This window comes from Cryptomeria japonica, chromosome 1 (assembly GCF_030272615.1).
Source record: "Cryptomeria japonica chromosome 1, Sugi_1.0, whole genome shotgun sequence".
Lineage (NCBI taxonomy): Eukaryota > Viridiplantae > Streptophyta > Pinopsida > Cupressales > Cupressaceae > Cryptomeria > Cryptomeria japonica.
Genome location: NC_081405.1, coordinates 701,295,275 through 701,316,083, shown reverse-complemented (window position 1 = coordinate 701,316,083; position 20,809 = coordinate 701,295,275).

Genomic DNA, 20,809 nt, shown 5'->3' with positions numbered 1-20,809 from the left:
CAAGGTTCAATATACTCGAAGGTACTGAGGAGAGCTATTCCCGAGCATTGTCGTTGACTTGATTTTCATCAAATCACATTTATTTTATAGTGGGTTGGAGTACTTGGCATTTAGCCATTCCCACTTAGGTCGTTCCCCTCACATTGGTTGTAATGGCATTAAGAGTTTTTCAACCCCTCAGGAGGGCAGGCCTGCTAAAGATGTACAAATCTCAAACAAAGAAAAAGCCTCAAGGGTCTAGATTTTTTATTGTCTTAGAAGGACAAGAGAATACTCTCCTACCTCTCAGAATTTTCCAAAAAAGCACAAAAGACAGATTTGTTCATTACCCAGATAGCAAGTTAGGTGCCTAAAAAAAATTAAAGAATACATGATGTTTGATTGATTTCTCTTAAGGCAACCTGCAAAAACAACGCATCAGTAGTCATGTTATTTTTATTCTTTGACAGGCATATGTTTGATTGATAAATTCTTTGACAAGCGTCCTTCAAGAAACTGGTCAGGCTATGAAAATATCAGGCAGACAAAAGACAATTCAAGGTTAGTGTTAGCATAATCCAAATTTAATTCAAGAAAAACCCCGAAAAGTGAAACTTGCTTTTAATCTAGCAGAGAACAGAATCATACAACAATTCTCATAAAATGGAACGATAGAAAAACTTTTATCATACAAGTCAGAAATCAATACAGAACGACAGAACATAACAGAAGAAGTATGTCGTACGACTCCATATTCTGATTCGTACGACAATTTACAGGATATAATATTGTGTCGTACGATAAACTGCATGCTTCAATATAATGTCGTACGATGCAGTGAAACTGCTCGTACGATATTTCACAGAGACTGTACAGACAAAACCTACAGGATAAAAAGAATGATTCTGAGACTAAAAAAGTAGTTTTCTGCCCCACGGTGGGCGCCAAAAATGTGTGTGTGAAAAGTGGACCTGTATCTGTAAGCACAACACTTCAATCAAGTCATTACATGCATGGTTAGTAAATCAATAATCAATGAATAATAAACCATTACAAAGCGACCCATTGCCTTCTAAAAGATGCGAGTATAAGATTGCTCTCAGATTTGTATAAGCAATACCAGTGACTAGACAACACTAAGACGAAGGATTTTAATCTATATGAGCATGATATTAAGCTAGATGGATGCAATATTAATCTAACAAGATTTAAGCAATATTAAGCTAAATGATTTAATCAATATGAAATAATTAATATGCAATATTCTCAATGAACCTAGAGTAAAAATAGTATAATAACAATATATTCTCCAAGATTTTTTGAATGAGAGATGAAGGCCTGAATTTACAAAAAATTCAGAAAGAAACCAACAGCTGAGATCAAATGATGATGAGCGGTCAAGATTTTCCAAGAGGAAGCACAATCCAGGTGAATTGATGTGATTGGATGCTTTTCTCAGTTTTAAAGGAAATTGAACTAAAATTAAGATAAAATCAGAAAAAACTGATTTATTCTCTATTTCATTCAATTTTAATATTTAATTGTTTTAATTGCTTTCTCTGAGATTATTTATCAATTTTCAATTTGTTTTTCAAGATTATCTCCAATTGATTTCTTTTCTCAAATTTTAATTCTTTCTTGGTCAATTAATTCCTTTTTTGATTTATTTCCATTTTTGAAGATTTGTCCTCATAATTTCCAATTCCTCTTTCTTGATTTGTTTCCTCTTTTGAAGATTTGTGGCAAATTGATTTATTTAATTAAATTAATTCTTCTTTTTCATGATTTAATGGCAAATTTATTTATTTAATTAAATGTGCTAGGATATTTAATAAGATAATTGTTTAAAATGATTTAATTAATTAAATAAATAAATTTAATTAATATTGAGTTTTTAATTTGCCATGTGACATTTGATGATTAAATAATTAATTGTGTGCTCAAGATTTATTTAATTGCCTTTGGTTAGGACATTGGTGATGTTGTCGAGATTAGGGGCCCATGGTTTAGATGACCATTTTTAGGGTATTACACCTACCACGTTGTATATCCTGATACATTCCGAGCCCATCTCGACAGCCACCTTGCCAGTTGCCATGTCGCAGGGGATATTCGGCAATCATCTTCCCATCGCGACATGGAAACAACCATCAGATCATTTCGCCCGACCGTCAGATCCTTTTAACATGCTTGACCTTTAACTCAGTTGATCTACTCCCCTCTGTCACGTGTCAGCCACTGATTCATTATGAGATCTACCTGGGCACCACCTGTATGTCAGGTCTCCCATGCATCAACCTCTAGTTCACCATTAGATCCACCTAGACCACCATGTCACCTTTGGTTCTGTCGGATATCATTCTTTCGGCCAAACGTCCTCTTCGACTAGTCGTTTTCTTGTCTCATTGAAACCTTAGTTTCATCGACACCTTTTATGTCGATGAAACTGATGCCTTCGGTGTGTCCTTATAATGATCCATCAAAGCCATGGTCTATTCGATATTCATTTTGATGACATTCCACCTCTACTCCACCACGTGGCACCTCCTCATTCATTTTGGGGTCCTAGTTGGCCACTATCTAACCTGCCACTATCTCATCCACCACCTCAGCGACACTAGACCCATCGTTTCACTTTGATTTGTTCGGCATCAATTTTTTGGCCAAACTTCCTCTTCGGCAAGTTGTTCATATGTTTCATTGAACCCACAGTTTCATTGATGCCCTTATTTTATTGGCGAGACTAGTTGATATTTCTTCAATGTTCCTTTATCAATGGAAACAAGCTTTTGGTGAAACCATTTAGACGTTCATCGCGGCCAAGGTTTGCTCAACATTCATTTTGATGACATAGCACCTGTTCTGCCTCATGTCACCACTGGACCTTCCACCTCATCATCTGCATGTCACCACGTGGCACCTCATGATTTTCTCAAAGTTTACCTCGGCGCCACCTGGCCTACCACCTCTTCATTCACCAAGTCACGACTATTAACATTCAAGCACTTTCACATGGCGGTATAGCGATGATCATTCGATTGGCTCAAACCTGCTCAATCCTTAACCTGAACCACTCACCCTTTTCAGTGCGTGCTTTGTTGCCAAGTCGTGATGATATCTGGCGAGCATCATCATGTCGTGACATAGCAATAGTTGTTGGAGCTTTTGCAATCATCGTTGATCTGCCTGACTTGCCCGCTGGTTATTTTGCCTTTCTGCTGTAAAATTTGGGTGCTTTGAGATGTGCACAGGGGGCCCATCGGTTTGTTGAGCGATGCCTTGTCAAAAGCCTGTAAGCTTTGACACTGAGGATGTGTGTGAATTTTCATTTGAATACAAAAATTCTCCTCCCCGCGGTCAATGTGGGATAAATAATTGACACGCCTAGCGACTAAAATTGCTTCCTTGGGCTATGCAGAGAGGATGGTTTTGGTCTGGGCCTAGACTATACACCTGCCATTGCATTGTTTATAAAACTTCGATGCCTCCCCAAACACCTATGAATCTTTATTTTCCTTAACTTCTTGTATTAACTGTCGGCCATGGTTCACTGCTAGTGGTTTGTCGCCATGTCGAAGCGAATAACCATCGAGCACTTTTATGTTGCGGTATAGCGATAGCCACGAGATCTAAAGAAATTTGCTCAATCTTTAGGAAACCCGACAGATACATAGGAAAAGACATAGGACTTAGCAAAATTAAAAATTATCAAAACCCGCCTAGGCCTAGACTTAAAAGGGGCCCTCTCTTGACGATGCATAGACCCTTCCACTTAAGTGGAAAAAAGTAACGAGCAAAGACCTTTAACAAAAGAAAGGGAAATTTTTAATCTTTAACCTTGAACCGATTTGTAAATTGTTCAAAACTGACATAAAGCATTCACACTTGCTTATTAAATAACATTACAAAGTCATGACTCACGCAAGAGAAATAGTTGAACCTTAAACCTTAACCTTGAACCTTGAACCGATTTGGTTCAAGGGTTCAAGTTCAAAATGAATTACAATAATGTGCTTGCCTTACCATAAAACAAAGCGGCAAAGAGAAATCCTTAAAGCAAGGCCTCATTGGGTCACCAAATTTAGCATGTGCAAAAATCTGGTAACAACTCCAATAGCTAAAAGGCAGGATTTTCAACATATTTTAAAATAGTGATAACACCTTAACCGGGTGGTCCCTAACAAGACTTTTTGTAAAGCTTTAACAGGATTGGCTCCTAACAGGGTGAACTTCAGAATAGTTCAGAATACTTGTGGGTATTCATCCTCACCATGATTTTTCCCATTTGGGTTTCCACGCCAAAATCATTGTGTCAAGTGGTGAATGTTTTTGCGGTTATGTTTGATATGGTTAATTTGCTTAACTGCTAAATCCTCTTAGATATGATAAGATGACCGACAATAATTTGAAATGTGCTTTTACTTTTGTCAATAAAGTATTTGGATGTTTTGGTTAAATGGTTTGAGAGTTTCAGAGTTGTTTTATTGTTAGTTTGTTATTCCAGTCAAACCGGTATACTTGACAATGATATTGCAATTTGTAGTTTTGTGTTTGAACCAGTTAGTTCGGAGTTTAACTTGAGAGGTTGTTTTTTAATTTGGTGAAAGTTTAGTCAGTTTTATATCTACTGATTCACCCCCCCCCCCCTCTCAGTAGTTGTCCAGATCCTTATTGATTCATCATACCATCAGCAACTTGTTTCGAATTCAGCTTTCTCTCATCTCTTATCAAGACTTTAGGCTTAAAAGATGCCAACTTCTCTCTATACAATCCCTCGTTGTTCCTATATTCTCTTTCCAATTCTTCTAGATTGATTTCCCAATCCAAACCAGGATTAAGCATAAATACTTTATCAATGACCTCCTTCATGATGGTTGTCAACCTACCTCCCCCCTTGGCTATAACTTCCCTAGTATCTGGTTTGTAATTGTTAGCAATAGCAACAACCATTCAATATTTACATATACATTTGGAACTACCAACCTTACAATATTCCAATTTCATATATTTGATACAAGGATTTGTTCCTTTTTCTTATTGTAAACCCTCCTCTAAAGCCTAAAACCCCAAGGTGGAATTAAAGCATCCCTACACCCAACAAAATGATTGGTTATGAATTCATCAGGTCTTGCCCCTGGCCTAGACCTTTTATATGTTTCTATGGACCCAGGGAGCTGCAAAATTATCTCCTTAGAAAATTTCCTCTTACCCAAGCTAGAAGATTCAACCATTGTCAAAGTCAAGGTTTATGTAAACAGATACAATAATAGCTAGGGTTTTATAATGAAACCTAGAATGATTCTTTATGAGACTTTAAATGATCAATTAAGCTTAAGGAATTGAAAAACACTCAAAGAGAAAGTAATGATCAATGCAACAAATGCAGCTATAGCCTGCATAGAAAACCCTAGAGCATAAACCCTAACAATAGTAACATGAATTTGCAAGAGAAATATAGAGCATTTTCAAAACATGGTACGTGTAGAATTGAATTGGAATGAATTTAATATAATTAAAAATCCTAGATTGCAACAAGAAATTGGGCACATTAACTGCAAGCGCGTAAGTTGGTTTGATGGCATGAATTAGCTGTTAAAGTTTGTATTTGAACATTGGGGCCCCAACAACAAGATCCATGTCAGTCAACAACAAAGGAAAGACAAGCACATGGAGATGTTTATTATTATTTTTATTCACCACCATTTGTAAATCTTTTCAGCATTGCAGAGTTAACATCTTTGAGCACTTCCAACTAATCGTGCAATCATGCAAAGATCTCTACCATCGATCTTACAAAAGATAACCGCTCATTATCACACCTAGGAGGCGAGCATGTTGGACCCACAACCTTACCATGTTACATGGCCTTCCACCTATCATGAATTTACTAGTCCAAGTTTATGTCATCACTGTTGGTAGGGCCCATGTGCCATGTATGCAAGTAGATTTGTAGAGTTAACTCTAGAAAGCAGCTCTAGTTAATCGTGCAACTACACGTTGATCTTGGCCATCGAATAAAAGGTAGGTGTTTGCTCAATTATATGGCCTACAAGGTGGGTAGATCAGACCCACCATTCCCGGTGTTTCCTCTAACCTTCAACATGCAAAATCTTATTAGTCCACTCAAGAAGAATCAAACATCAGCAGGGCCTACATGCCATGTGTGCGGGAAAAGCTGTGAAGTTAAGGTGAGTGAGCATCTTGGACTAATTGCTCAATCACATGGCAATCTAGATCGTTGATCTCAATGAAGGTGCACGAAACGGTAAAAACTTGGAAAATCAAGGCAACCAAATGGCTAACAAAAGAGGTCAGTAACAATTTCAATGAAGGAGACAAGTTGCAACTTAAAATATCAAGAACTGGCTACCAAAAGTCATTGCATAATTAAAACAAAAACAAAAAAGAATTCAACGATCATCCTTAGGGTTTAGGGTTTAAGGCTTGTAGGCCTTGAACTAATAGAATATGTGGAAAGACTTAAAACCCTAGACCAAGCCCCTTTAGCACACAAAGCAAAAAAAAATTAGGACACATCCCAACAGAGGGCATCTACTGGGGCTAGGGATCCCAATCTTTGCCAATCTGGCTTAGGTAAGGATTCTCTCCTATTTGGCCATCCATGCAAACACGTCATCTTTTTCTAGACAATCCTTGCCCCATAATAGGCTTTTTGGCCAATTTCTATCATCCATGATCACCTCCTTTATCTTATAGCTCAATTTTACTTTGAATTTCCATCAGCACATGCACACCATTTGATCACATCTTCTTTCTCAGTGATACCAAAATGTCTATTTTTTAGTATATCAGTCAAGGATTCATTTTTATCTTGAGGGGCATTCAAATAATCAAATGAATTCCATCTCTATTTTGGAATGTTGTTAGATGTATAATCCTATCCATAATCACACACTTTCCTCCCCCAAACTTTGGAAGTCTCCCAAGTCTAATTTTTGCAAGCTAAGGAATGGTTCGAAGAGTCGGAAAGCCTTCCAAAGAGTCATCCTAAAATGATGCATGTTGCCCATTTTTTTATTTCTCATATGGTGTGTTTAATAATTATGTCTCTACTGTCTAGTATGAAATTCCAAATTGCTCATCCCCTTGGTAGGTCTCTAACAGTGGGAAATTTGATAGGATCATCTAAATCCAAGTATTTTCTACTCAAAATTCTAACCCATTTGTGGTTATTTTTTTACCATTATCCATTCCAATTTAGCACCCATGGCTTGATTCATAACACACATATGTTTGATGCCTTCCCCCCATCACCTAACGGTCTGCATATCTTGTCTCGTGAGATCAATGGAATTTTTTTACTTTCATTTGTACCATTCCAAAAAAACCCTCTCATGATCTATGCTACCACATTTTTAACAAAGCTTCAAATCTTCATGCATGACATGGAGTACACCAGTATGGTTGCTAGTACTAATTTTATCAAAAGTATCTTTCTAGCTGAGGTCAACCACTTCCCTTTCTAGGCTTCCATCTTTTTTTTGCAATTGTTGATTAGAATATCCCAATACATCCTCTTTTTTTCCCCTACAAATAGTGGCATTCCTAAGAATCTCTTGGGGAAATTGGCCACTCTGAGATCCAAATTTCATGCAATCTTATTTTGCAAGCTAGGTTGAACATTCAAAAATAACACTTCTAACTTTTCTCTAATTTATGCTTTGTCTTGAAGCCTTACTAAACCCATCCAATAATCTCTTGATTGTCCTAGCTTCACTTTTGGAGGTGCGAGCAAATAGAATCATATCATCTGCAAATTGCTAGTGCATTACAACTTCAACATCTAGGGTGACACTCATTCCATTTCAGCTATTAATGTAGGAGCATTCGGTGGTACAAGAGCAATCCTACATCACCCAAAAAAAAATTCCTTTTTTGTTAGTTTTCTTTAATGTTTTTGCATTTATGGATACCCATTTGGGCGAATAAGAAATTCCAACTTCCAGAATTGTTCTGTTACTTTTTCTAGCCAACCTGCTATTTTTAGAAAGTTTTAATTTGAAGGCAGATGGAGCCCAAAATTTGTGGGAATATTTAGATTGGAAAAATAAGCACTTTGTCAAAAGAATTGGGTTAAAATCTTTAATGGTTTGAAAGTTATTCAAGTTTCAGTTTCTCAAAAATTTGATAAAAAAACTTCCAAGTCAGATTTAAGGCACTAAACGGCCTCAAACAGCCCAAAAATGGTGAAAAATCAGTAGGGAGAATTCTTAGCATATTCTTCACTTAGAAAGCTTTCTGACGGTTCAAATGGCACATCAATCTGAATCCTGGATCAAAAGTTTTGGCTGCCGGAAGTTGGACAATATTTTGAAAAGTTTCCAGTTTTCAAATTTGGCTCAATTTCGAAATTCAAATTTTATGTTTTGGAGCTAGACTGCCAAACTTCAATTTTTAAATTGTAATTTTGGCTCCAAACCAAGGAAGGCTATTTAGGAAACTTGTGAGTCAATTTTTGGAGAGTTAGTTTTTGGGTGGGAAAAATTGGATTCTGAGAAAGAGGTTTTCTAGAGGATTCTGTAAGTTGTAATCTGTTACAGCTTGTAAGGATTTATTCCTATTGTTTGCATTTGCATGTATTGAAGATAGTTTTCAAATAATAATATATAATCTTTTGTTGCAAATTGTTGTGTTAGTTTTTTGTATCTCGGGTTCTGCCCTCATCAGCTACCTTCCACTCTTTTTTGTACTATGCTTCTCCCTAAGGCCTCTGCCATGATTATGAAGAGGAATGGTGACAGGGGATCCCTTGTCTGATTCCTCTTGTGGACTCAAAAAAACCTTGGGATACCCCATTAACCAACACTGAGAATTTGGGGTTAGTTATGCAACTTCCAACCCAATCCACTCATTTCACTTCAAATCCAAACTTGGATAATACTGTTGGTAACAACAATGAAGGAAAACTAAGAGGGGGGGTGAATCATTTTTCACTGGATTAAACAAATTAATCACAATCTCATATCATATCAACTGCAGCAAGAACCAAAGATAAACACAATAACAACAACATACATAACACCAAGATTTTGACATGGAAAACTTGGTTAAGGGAAAAACCACAATGGGAACCTACCCACAATAAGATGATACTCTGTAGTAGTATGTGTAAATATTACAATGGGGAATGCACATGTATTCAGGCATACTACCTAGAGCTCACTGCTCAAAATATGATAACTCGAAAGGCTACAACCCTCAAGGAAGGTTCACTACCTTATAATAACATTCAGACAACACTCTAGTTTACACGAACTAAAAGAATAGCATCTCCAAATGCCTGATGATCGATTAAGCACATTTATCTATTCTGTAACACTTTTTGCTCAACACTTCACACCGAAAGATGGATCTCTTATTTGCACATACATCACTCTCTGATAATGTAGACACAACTTCTAACAACCATCAATCTCTAAATTACATGAATATGACACCCATTTATACAAATCCTCAACCTTGACTACAAGGTCGGCTCAACCCTTAGGACCTAATTACAAAATTACATCACGATACATAAATCAATCACTAGACTAATACAAATGCCAAGATGACATAGCAAGGACCCAAATCAAATCATTGAACACGCAGCACCAGCAAAAATCTTGCCAAGATCAACTGCAACATGCTACACCACCAAAAATATTGCATAACATGAAGAAAACATCATTGGACCCATAAGATCCTCAATTACTTGCACAATGATCAATGCGGACCAGCAAAACAAATAGGACATGATTAGGAAACACCAACAAGAACATTAGAACCATCTGCAATAGTTGCACCAACACGACTTAATCAAATCTTCATCGATTAACACGTTGATACTCAAGAACACTCAAACAACAACAACTGGGATTAGAAAGATAACTTGCGAAGCACCAAATCATGAACCATCTGAATTGAAGATACATATGAAGATCCCAAACACTCTCCTAAATTTGCAACTCAATATATAATCATTTTGAAGCATAATGGATCAATTGCCTGAACACTGCAACACTGAACACTGAAAAACCAATCCTCATATCGAAATCCATAACTTGATCAAATTACCTTATAGCATCATGAAACCAATATTGAATCAAGTATCTATGGAATATCAAATAGATAAACCAACCAGATCAACTCTCTACAATCACCAGAACACCAAAACATAGGACTATGTTGACATCAATGACAACAACATATCCTAGCGGTATCAATATCCAACAATCTCCCCCTTTGGCATTGATGGAAACATATGAATATGAAAAACAATTAATGCAAAGAAATAAATTAACACGAGCAACCTCCAACAATCTCCCCCTAAGATCATGCACACAAAGCTTGCAATGGTAAGGATATTTTTCACATGCTTCTCTCCCCCTTTGACAACAATGCCAAAGACACATATAAATCTTTATTCTCCCCCTTAGAACAATCTCACAAATTTGAGTATTTGAACTATAAACTGACTACTCCGACTGAGTAGCAACACCCACTCATCAATCCAGATAAGAAGATAAGACTATGAAGTCCACTAGATTGATGCATCTATTTCTCATTAGGAGAGGCAAAAACCTCTAACTTGTCTCTTAGATATACAAATGTATCTGCAGGCAAAGGCTTAGCAAAGATATCTTCAGTTTGATCCTTTGTAGATACATATTCCAATTTGAATTCTTCCTCACTGACTTTCTCCCTCAAGAAATGACACTTAATTTATATATGCTTCATTTTATAATGCAGTACCGGATTCTTGGAAATATTAATCACAGTATATAACAGTAGGCTTATCATAAATAACTCTAATGTCCTTCAACATTTGCTTCATCCAAACTACCTGAGTATAGTTGCTAGCAGCAACAATGTATTCAGCTTTTGTGGTAGATAAAGAAATAGCATCTTGCTTCTTACTTTCCCATGAAACTAAGTTCTTCCCCAAAAATAATGCTCCACCAGTAGTGCTCTTTCGGTCATGAACATCACCTGCCTAATAAGCATCAGTATAAGCATATAACATGAAATCATCATTCTTTGGATACCACAAACCATAGTCAACTGTCCCCTTCAAGTATCTAAAAATCCTCTTCACAACAGTAACATGACTTTCTTTAGGATCAACCTAAAATCTTGCACAAAGACAAACAACATGCATAATATCTAGTCTAGTCTGAGTTAGGTATAGTAGTCCACCAACCATAGACCTATACAAGGTCTAATTAATTTTCTGAAATTCATCATGCTTAGACAACTTGCATCCAGTCACCATAGGAGTTCCAACAGGTTTGGAATCAGCTAACCCAAACTTCTTCAACAATTCCTTCACATACTTAGATTGAGAAATAAAAATGCCTTTATCAATCTGTGTAATCTGCAATCCTAAGAATAATTTCATCCCACCTATCATAGACATCTCAAATTCCTTTTGCATATCATCAACAAACTTCTTACTCAAATCATCATCCCCTCCAAAGATAATGTCATCAATAAAAACTTCAACAATCAATATATTATCATTATCAACCTTAAAGTATAAATTGCTATCAATAGTACCTTTACAGAATCCCAACTTCATCAAATACCTGTCTAATCTAGCATACCAAGCTCTAGGGGCTTGTTTAAGTCCATGCGGTGCCTTCTTCAATTTCCATACCATGTCTCCTTCATCTGATAATGAAAATCCATTTGGTTGCTCAATGTAGACTTCCTCTTCCAAATCACCATTCAAAAAGGCTGACTTTATATCCATCTGATATACCTTGAAATTTTTATAAGAAGCATATGCAAGAAGTAATCTAACAAATTCAATTATAGCTACTGGATCAAAAGTCTCCTCATAATCAATTCCTTCCATCTGTGAATATCCCTTACATACCAATCTTGCTTTGTTTCTTACCACTTCACCGACTTCTTTCAGTTTATTCTGGAACACCCATTTAGTGCCAAACAAATTCTTGTCTTTAGGTCTCGGAACAAGTTCCCATGTATTGTTCTTCTCAATCTATTCAACTCTTCTTCTATAGCTTTTATCCAATTCTCATCTTTACAAGCTTCAGCAACATCTTTAGGTTCAATCTTGGAAATCAAACATATTTCTTCAGCAGCAATCCTTCTCCTAGTCATCACACCCTTATTTTTATCACCAATAATCAAATTTTTTGAGTGATTTAATATTACATACCTCAGAGTCTTCTAATTGTTCTGATCCTCAGGTTCTTGAACTTCTTCACTGGTAGTAGCAATATCTAGATTAACTGTCTCTACCAGATCATTCTGCTTTAGGCTCTCAGTAGGTACTTGCTTTGAAATAACATCCTGATCATCAAACTCATATGCTCTGATCTGTTGTCCATGACATTCATCTACCTTCACATTTACACTTTCCACTATCTTTCTCAACCTCTTATTGTAACATCAGTAGGCCTTGCTCTTAGTAGAATATCCCAAGAAGTTCCTTCATCACATCTTGCATCAAACTTTCCTATATCCTCATCTCTTTTGATATAACAATTGCTTCCAAAAATTATGAAATATCTAACTATAGGAACATGACCAAACCATAGCTCATAAGGAGTCTTACTGGAATCACCTTTTATATGCACCCGGTTGAATGTGTATATAGCAGTACTAATAGCTTCTCTCCAAAAGGTTTGCAAAACATTTCCTTCAGTCAACATAGTCCTAGTAGCATCCAAAATAGTTTTGTTCTTTCTTTCAACAACTCCATTTTGTTGAGGGGTTCTAGGAGCAGAAAATTGTCTTCTAATTCCATGCTTGTCACAAAATGAATCAAACTCATCAGATGTGAATTCTCCTCCTCTATCAGATCTCAAACATTTCAGCTTCAATCATGTCTCTATTTCCACCTTAGCCTTGAATATCTTGAATTTCTCCAGTACTTTTGATTTCTCCCTTAGAAAGGTAACCCACATCATTCTATAATAATCATCAATCAACAGCATGAAATACATGTCACCCTGCATTCTTCTCACTCTTATAGGACCACACAATTTAGTATGCACAAGATATAATAATCCATTAGAAGTATAAATCTTACTTTTGAATGAAATTCTTATTTGCTTTCCCAACTGACATTCTTTACATACTGGATTAGAAGGTTTCACAATTTTAGGCAAATCTCTAACAACTTGAGTAGAACTTATACTTATCATGCAGCCAAAATTAACATGACACATTCTTCTATGCCACAACCAACTTTCATCTATCTAAGCAATCAAACAACTTTTCTCACCAGCATTCAAATGAAAGATATTACCTTTAGTCTTAGTTCCTAATGCAATCTCTATACTGGAGGCATTTAGAATCTTGTACTTACCATTCTTGAATTGCAAATCATATCCCTTGTCAACCATCTATCCAGCACTCAAAATATTATGCTTCAAACCTTCAACATATAAGACATCATCAATATTATGCTTACCATCAAGATAAATAGCACCTCTACCACTAATTACATAAGCTTTATCATCTCCAAATCTTACTATACCACCATCATACCTCTCCATATTCACAAATTTGCTTTGATCACCTGTCATATGATGTGAAGAACCATTCTTAATTTCCAATCATATCCCTTGTCAACCATCTGTCCAACACTCAAAATATTATGCTTCAAACCTTCAGCATATAAGACATAATCAATATATGCTTACCATCAAGAGAAATAGCACCTCTACCATGAATTACACAAGCTTTATCATCTCCAAATCTTACTATACCACCATCATACCTCTCCATATTTATCACCTGTCATATGATGTGAAGAACTATTGTCAATTACTCATTCATCTTTCTCTTCAATCTTAGCATCCAAATCTTTCTCCTCAACAATGCAGCTTGTAGAATTCACCAGTACCAGATTATCTACCTTGATAGAAATGAATACAAATTCATCTCCAGAATTCCCATTTTCAGATTCTTCATCTATCACACCTTCATCAGTAGCATAATAACATTTATTCTGATATATGTACTTTTGGTTAGGCTTATAGGGCTTATCATATCTTTCATGTTTCTCATATCTATCATGCTTATCATTCTTATCAAATTTATCATGCCTATAACACTTTGACATCCTTTGAGGACACCTAGAAGCAAAATATCGTATCTTATTACAAGAGAAGCATTTCAAAGGCAACTTTCCATCATACTTATTGGCTCCCTTAAGCAATCTTCGATAAATAAGTGCTTCAAGCTCATCCAACTCTCTTTCCTTTTCTTCCATCTCTCTCATTTCTCTTTCATATCTGGAAACCCTAGATGAACTTTCTCCCGAATCATACTTCTGCTTCCTGGATACAAAGGCCTTAAACATAGTCTCAAATTTACCATGTGATTCTCCAAATTCACTTAACTCAAATGTTGCAAGCTTACCAACCAACATGTCTCTTGTCATTGTGGTCATAGTTCGGATCTCATCAATAGCAGTGACTTTAGATTTATAAGCAGGAGGCAAAGATCTCAGTACTTTAGCAACAATCTCATCTTCTTCAAGAGTTCCACCAACACATCTGATGTTCATGACAATTTCATTCACTTTAGCAATGAAGGATGATATGTTCTCATCTTCTTCCATCTTCAGTATCTCATACTTTCCTTTCAAACTCTACAATTTAGCAACTTTGACATGTTTTTTCTCCTTCATACAAGGTCTCCAACTTTTCCTAGATCTCATGTGCAGTCTGCAATCCCATCACATTAGTCATCTCTGAATTAGTCAAGGCACTTAGCAATGCTTCTTTAGCTCTTATGTTATGTTAAGCATCCTTGATCTCACTTGTAGTAACCGGCCCATTCTGAGGAACATTGTAGGTATTCTTTGTAATCTTCCAATAATCATCACCAAGACGCTTCAAATGACACTCCATCTGGTCCTTCCATACATTGTAATTGCTTCCATCAAATCTTAGACTCTCCTTCTTGAAAACATAGGTTGCCATCCAGGATCTACTCAAGCGGTCAAGCTTCTTCCAAAGGATCTAGCTCTGATACCAATTGTTGGCAACAATAATGAAGGAAAATTGAGAGGGGGGGGGTGAATCATTTTTCACCGGATTAAACAAATTAAGAACAATCTCTGATTAAATCAACTGCAGAAAGAACCAAAGATAAACACAATAACAACAACATACATAACACCAATATTTTTATGTGGAAAACCTAGTTAAGGGAAAAACCATGGTGGGAACCTACCCATAATAAGATGATACTCTACATTAGTATGTGTAAATATTACAATGGGAATGCACATGCATTCAGGAACACTACCTAGATATCACTGCTAAAAATATGATAACTCAGAAGGCTACAACCCTCAGGGAAGGTTCACTACCTTACAATAACATTCAGATAACAATCTGGTTTACATGAACTAAAATAATAGCATCTCCAAATGCCTGATGACAGATCCAGTTAAGCATATTTGTCTGCTCTACAACACTCTCTGCTCAACATTTCACATCAAAAGATGGATTCACTTAGTCACACATAAATCACTCTCTGATAATGCAGACACAACCTCTAACAACCACCGATCTTTAAATTACATGAATATGACACCCATTTATACAAATCATAAACCTTGACTACAAGGTTTGCTCAACCCTTAAGACCTAATTACAAAATTACATCACACGATACATAAATCAACCACTAGACCAATATAAATGCCAAGATGACATATCATGGACCCAAATCAAATCCTCAAACACGCAACACCACTAGAAATCTCGCCAAGATCAACCGCAACACGCTACACCACCGAAAATATCACATAACACGAAGAACATCACCGGACCCATAAGATCCTCAATTACTCACACAATGATCAATGCGGACTAGAAAAACAAATAGGACATGATTAGGAAACACCAACAAGCATGTTAGAACCATCTGGAATAGTTGCACCAAGACCATTTAATCAAATATTCATCGAATAACACATTGATACTCAAGAACACTCAAACAACAACAACTGAGATTGGAAATATAACTTGTGGGGCACCAAATCATGAACCATTTGAATTGAAGATACATATGAACATCCCAAACACTCTCCTAAATCCGCAACTCAAGATATAATCATTCTGGAGCACAACAGTTCAATTGCCAGAACACTGAAAAACCAATCCTCATACCAGAATTCATAACTTTATGAAATCACCTTATAGCATAATGAAACCAATACTAAATCAAGTATATCTAGAATATCAAACAAATAAACCAACCAGATCAACTCTATGCAATCATCGAAACACCAAAACATGGGAATATGTTGACATCAATGACAACAACATATCCTAGCAGCAACAATATCCAATAAATACACTCAATATAAATTTCTTATCAACCAAGTCGTAAGCCTTCAAGATGTCTAGCTTTATAACCATGCTGGGGGTCCTTAGTTTTCTAAGATTATTTTGTTGAGCACCTTTTTTAATCTATTAGCTATCACTTTAGTGACAATCTTGTGTGTTGCATTGCACAAAGCAATTGGACAAAAGTCCCCCATACTCCTTGCTTCCTTCTTTTTTGGTATGAGAGCTAAAAAAGGTATGATTGACTACCCCAAGCATGGTAGTCATTCTTCTTGAATCCTCTATTGCACTTATTAAACTTTATTTTATGATCTCCCAAAATACCTGATAGAACTTTGTAAGGAATCCATCTAGACCTGGTGCTTTGTCAGGATTTAGCTAAAAGGTGACCTTTCTTACTTCTTCCATGGATACTGGTTTGTACAATTCTATATTATCCACATCAGTGATAATGCATGAGATATGACTTAGAAATAGTTCCTTCTCTTCTCTGAACTCATGAGTGACTATTCAATATTGATTAGAAGTATATAAACTGCCTCCTTGTTAGCCTCGTCTATTATTTGTGTCACACTCCCATCCTCATTTTCTATTTTTGTGATTCTCTTTTTGCATCATTTGACATTTGCAGGCCTGTGAAATAACTTATTGTTTATATCCCCTTCTCTCAGCTAGACCTCCCTTGATTTTTGCCTCTAGTAGCACTCTTCCCTTTCCATCATTTCAACCAATTCCTCCTTTAGCTCTTTGTCTCTCTCAAACTTTGGCATCTACATGCTTCTCTCAATAACTAAACTATTCAGATTTTGCAATTCTAGTTCCACCCTAGCCCTTTCTTTGAAAATATTCTTAAAATGCTCCTAATTCCAATCCTTCAATTTTCTCTTTATGTGGGATAATTTTTTATTGAGAATGAACAAGCTATAGTGATTTTCCATTTTTGTTTATTCCCGCTATGTTTTTATTAAATCAGCCAAATTTTGGTCCCTCAACCACATATTTTCAAATCGGAAGGGGGAGTCGTCTTTCTGTACATATGAATTGATTATCAACTAAACCGAGAAGTGATTTGATCCTTAAAATAAAAGAATCAAAGCATCATAGTAATTTGTAGTCTTATGCCAATCTCCAAACAAAAAGAAATGATCCAACCTTTCTTCTATATTCATGAAACCTTTCCTCCAGTTGGTCCAAGTGTAAATCCCATTCCTTGTCATCATGTCCCAAAGGTTATTATCATCAACAATTTTTTGGAAATCCATTTGAACCCTCGATAAATTTTGAAGACATCCCATTTTTTTTTGTTGTATAATGTGGCATTAAATTCCCCCCCAATGATAACTTTCTCATCCCTTTGTGCTGAAATCCAAGTCATCAATTCAAGCCACAATTCTCTTTTACTAATTGTTGTTGTGGGCTCGTAGCTAGTAATTAATATAAAGTCTTTGGTTTGATGAAGAGATTTGTACCTAACTGTGATCCAATTTTGATTTTCTGCTATCATTATGCAATTGATTGATAGGGGGTTCCAATTGAATCCCATGCCTCTAGAAGCACCATTGGCCTCTCTAAAAACTCCATTCCACATTCTCCATGAATTCATCCTAACCTGAGATTCTTCCTTGCTCCACTTCGTTTCTGGTAAGAGAACTGTTTATGGTGAAAATGGATAACAACAATGATGAAAGACTAAATGAATTCAACCACAAAACCGTAGCCTAACAACAACAAAGATCCACCATAACATATGAAGATTACCTAAGACAATGCAAAGCAAATGAAATCACAAAGATTATACCATCACATGTCCAATAGGGTTTGAATCTCCATTCTTCCTATCTCCATTGATCTTGCTTGATATATTTGCTCTCAGATTTTATGTGCACAAGAGCTCAACAAAGAACGGAAGTGTGGTTGCAAGTAGGCTTGATCGCATATGAAAGAGTGTAGTCAATTGATCAAGATGCATAGATTGATTAGGGTTGATAATGAAGGAAGCATCTCCTTATATAGAAGACACTATAAGAAATTGAGGGATAAGATTAAGAGGTGTAAAAGAGGTCGGCTATGATTAGAGGGTAGGTAAAGAAAATAATAAAATAATGAAAGGGTAGGTAGTGTAGGAATTAAGAGATGAATGACATGTGTCATAGGTAGAAAAGGCTAATGAATTAATTAAATAAATAAAGATTTATTTAATTAATAGAGGAAGTGGGATCAATTAAATAAATAAAATATTTATTTAATTGAGGAAAAAGGGTAATTTAAATAAATAAATGTATTTATTTAAATGAGAAATAAGGCTAGAAAAGGATAAATGAATTAATTAAATACATAAAGATTTATTTAATTAATAGAAGAAGTAGGCTTAGATAATTAAATAAATAAAATATTTATTTAATTAGACTGGACAATTTTAGGTGTCTACATTTTGCCCCTCTTTGAGATAGTGCAGCTTGTCGCTTTGTTTCAAAGAAGATAATATGAACTGATACAAAGTTGCCCCAAGATGGGAATGATATGCCCCCTCGAGAGATTGGATGAAAATGTGTGAAAAGATCGCAGACAATCTCTCAATAAGAAAGAAAGGCTAGAAAGGATTGACCGGATAGAGTGACAGAGTCACGGGATAAAGAAGACTGACTCAGGAGACGAGGGCTAGGGCTAGGGCTAGGGCAATCTATAAGATAGACCATGAGGGCAAAACATCCACACATCCAAGAGATCAGAGTGCAGAGAGAGAATAGAGCAGCAGCAGTCAGCAGCGATGGCATTGGTTCACAGATTCGATCGCGTTCACCGATTTAAGAGGCTAGCAGATGCAGGAGAGCCAGTAAGTACCACAAAACCTCCTTGTACTTTGTTGTAATAAATGTTATCATTAATGCATGTTAGGTCATGCAATAAATGCATGCTCTAGGTAGGTCTAGAAAAAATGTCAAGCGGGGCAAAAATGTCAAGGTGTGTCTGCATCATGAAATCGTGTTTGTGTCTTCGACGCCAAATCGACAGTTCTGTGATAAACATACGCAGTCAATTAGATAAGCTGCTGAGAGGATTCACTCAAGCAAGTCCTCTAGGGAAAACTAGAATAGATCAAGGTACTTTGTGATGAACAGTGAGTACCAAGATAATACTTTGTGATGAACAGGGAGTACAAATATGAGCAGCACTTTGTGATGAGCAGGGAGTGCTAATATGAACAGCACTTTGTGATGAATAGTGAGTGCAAATATGAGCAGCACTTTGTGATGAACAGGGAGTGCTAATATGAACAGCACTTTGTGATGATCAGTGAGTGCAAAAACACATAGTACTTTGTGATGAACAGGGAGTACCACTAGGAAAAAATAGCAACACTTTGTGATGAATAGTGAGTGTCACTAGAATAGAAGCAACACTTTGTAATGAACAGTGAGTGTCACTTTGACAAAGCGACATATGATAGATATATAAGCACTAGGATAATAAGCACCATTTTGTGATGAACAGGGAATGCCACTATGACTGACATGATTGATTTGCTTGACTGCAAGAGTACCTACCTATGCTAGAGTCACAGGAGAGATTCCCATCGACTCAGAGGTTACGACCAAAGCTGATATTTGAGGATAGAGCTGCGATTGATGTTATGGGTCTACGATTTATTTTGTATGTGCTTGAGTTTCAGGCGAAGATGGGATTGCTGACTGCGTTGGCTGAGAGATGGCACTCAGAGACTTGCACTTTCCATTTGTCAATGGGTGAGATGACAGTCACCTTAGAGGATGTATACAGGATTTTGAGGATACCAATCGATGGGGAGTTGATACCCTATGATCGAGATGGAGACAGGGATGCCTTGAGATGAGTGTTTCAGGATCTCAGACTGGAGATGAGGGTTGGACATGTGGCTTCAGATACAATGGCACAGACATGATTAGCACTACTGGCGGTGCTGGGAGGAGTGATCAGTGGGTTCCTCTGTATCAATTTTGTACCATTTTGTATGATGATGTAGACACCTTCGGGTGATTTTGTAGCCATATGTATTTTGACATCATTGTATCATGACACTTATGATTATATATATGAGATGATTTATCTTTGCAGAAGCTATATGCATGTGTACCTATGTGATGTTTCTATGTGATGCAAATATGTACATGAGGAAAGGCAATATTTTTTGTTCTTTTATGTTTTATGTGTTATGCATATGCAAATGTGAATGTATGAAATGCAGATGAATATGATAATGCAAATGACTATTTACATGATGAAAATGTAAAATGTGCTAACATGTGTTGTGTGCAGGATGTGATGCAATTGTGATATCTATATGGATGTATGAAATGCTTATATGTGGTAATGCAGGTACAACTACATGAAATGCAAATTTTTTTGGTGTGTCATTGTACTCAGTCATGTGATAATGGGCTACATGGACTCGAGAAGGACGATGGAAGTCAATCCAGAAATGGGGATGGAAGATAGAAGATATGAAAGTA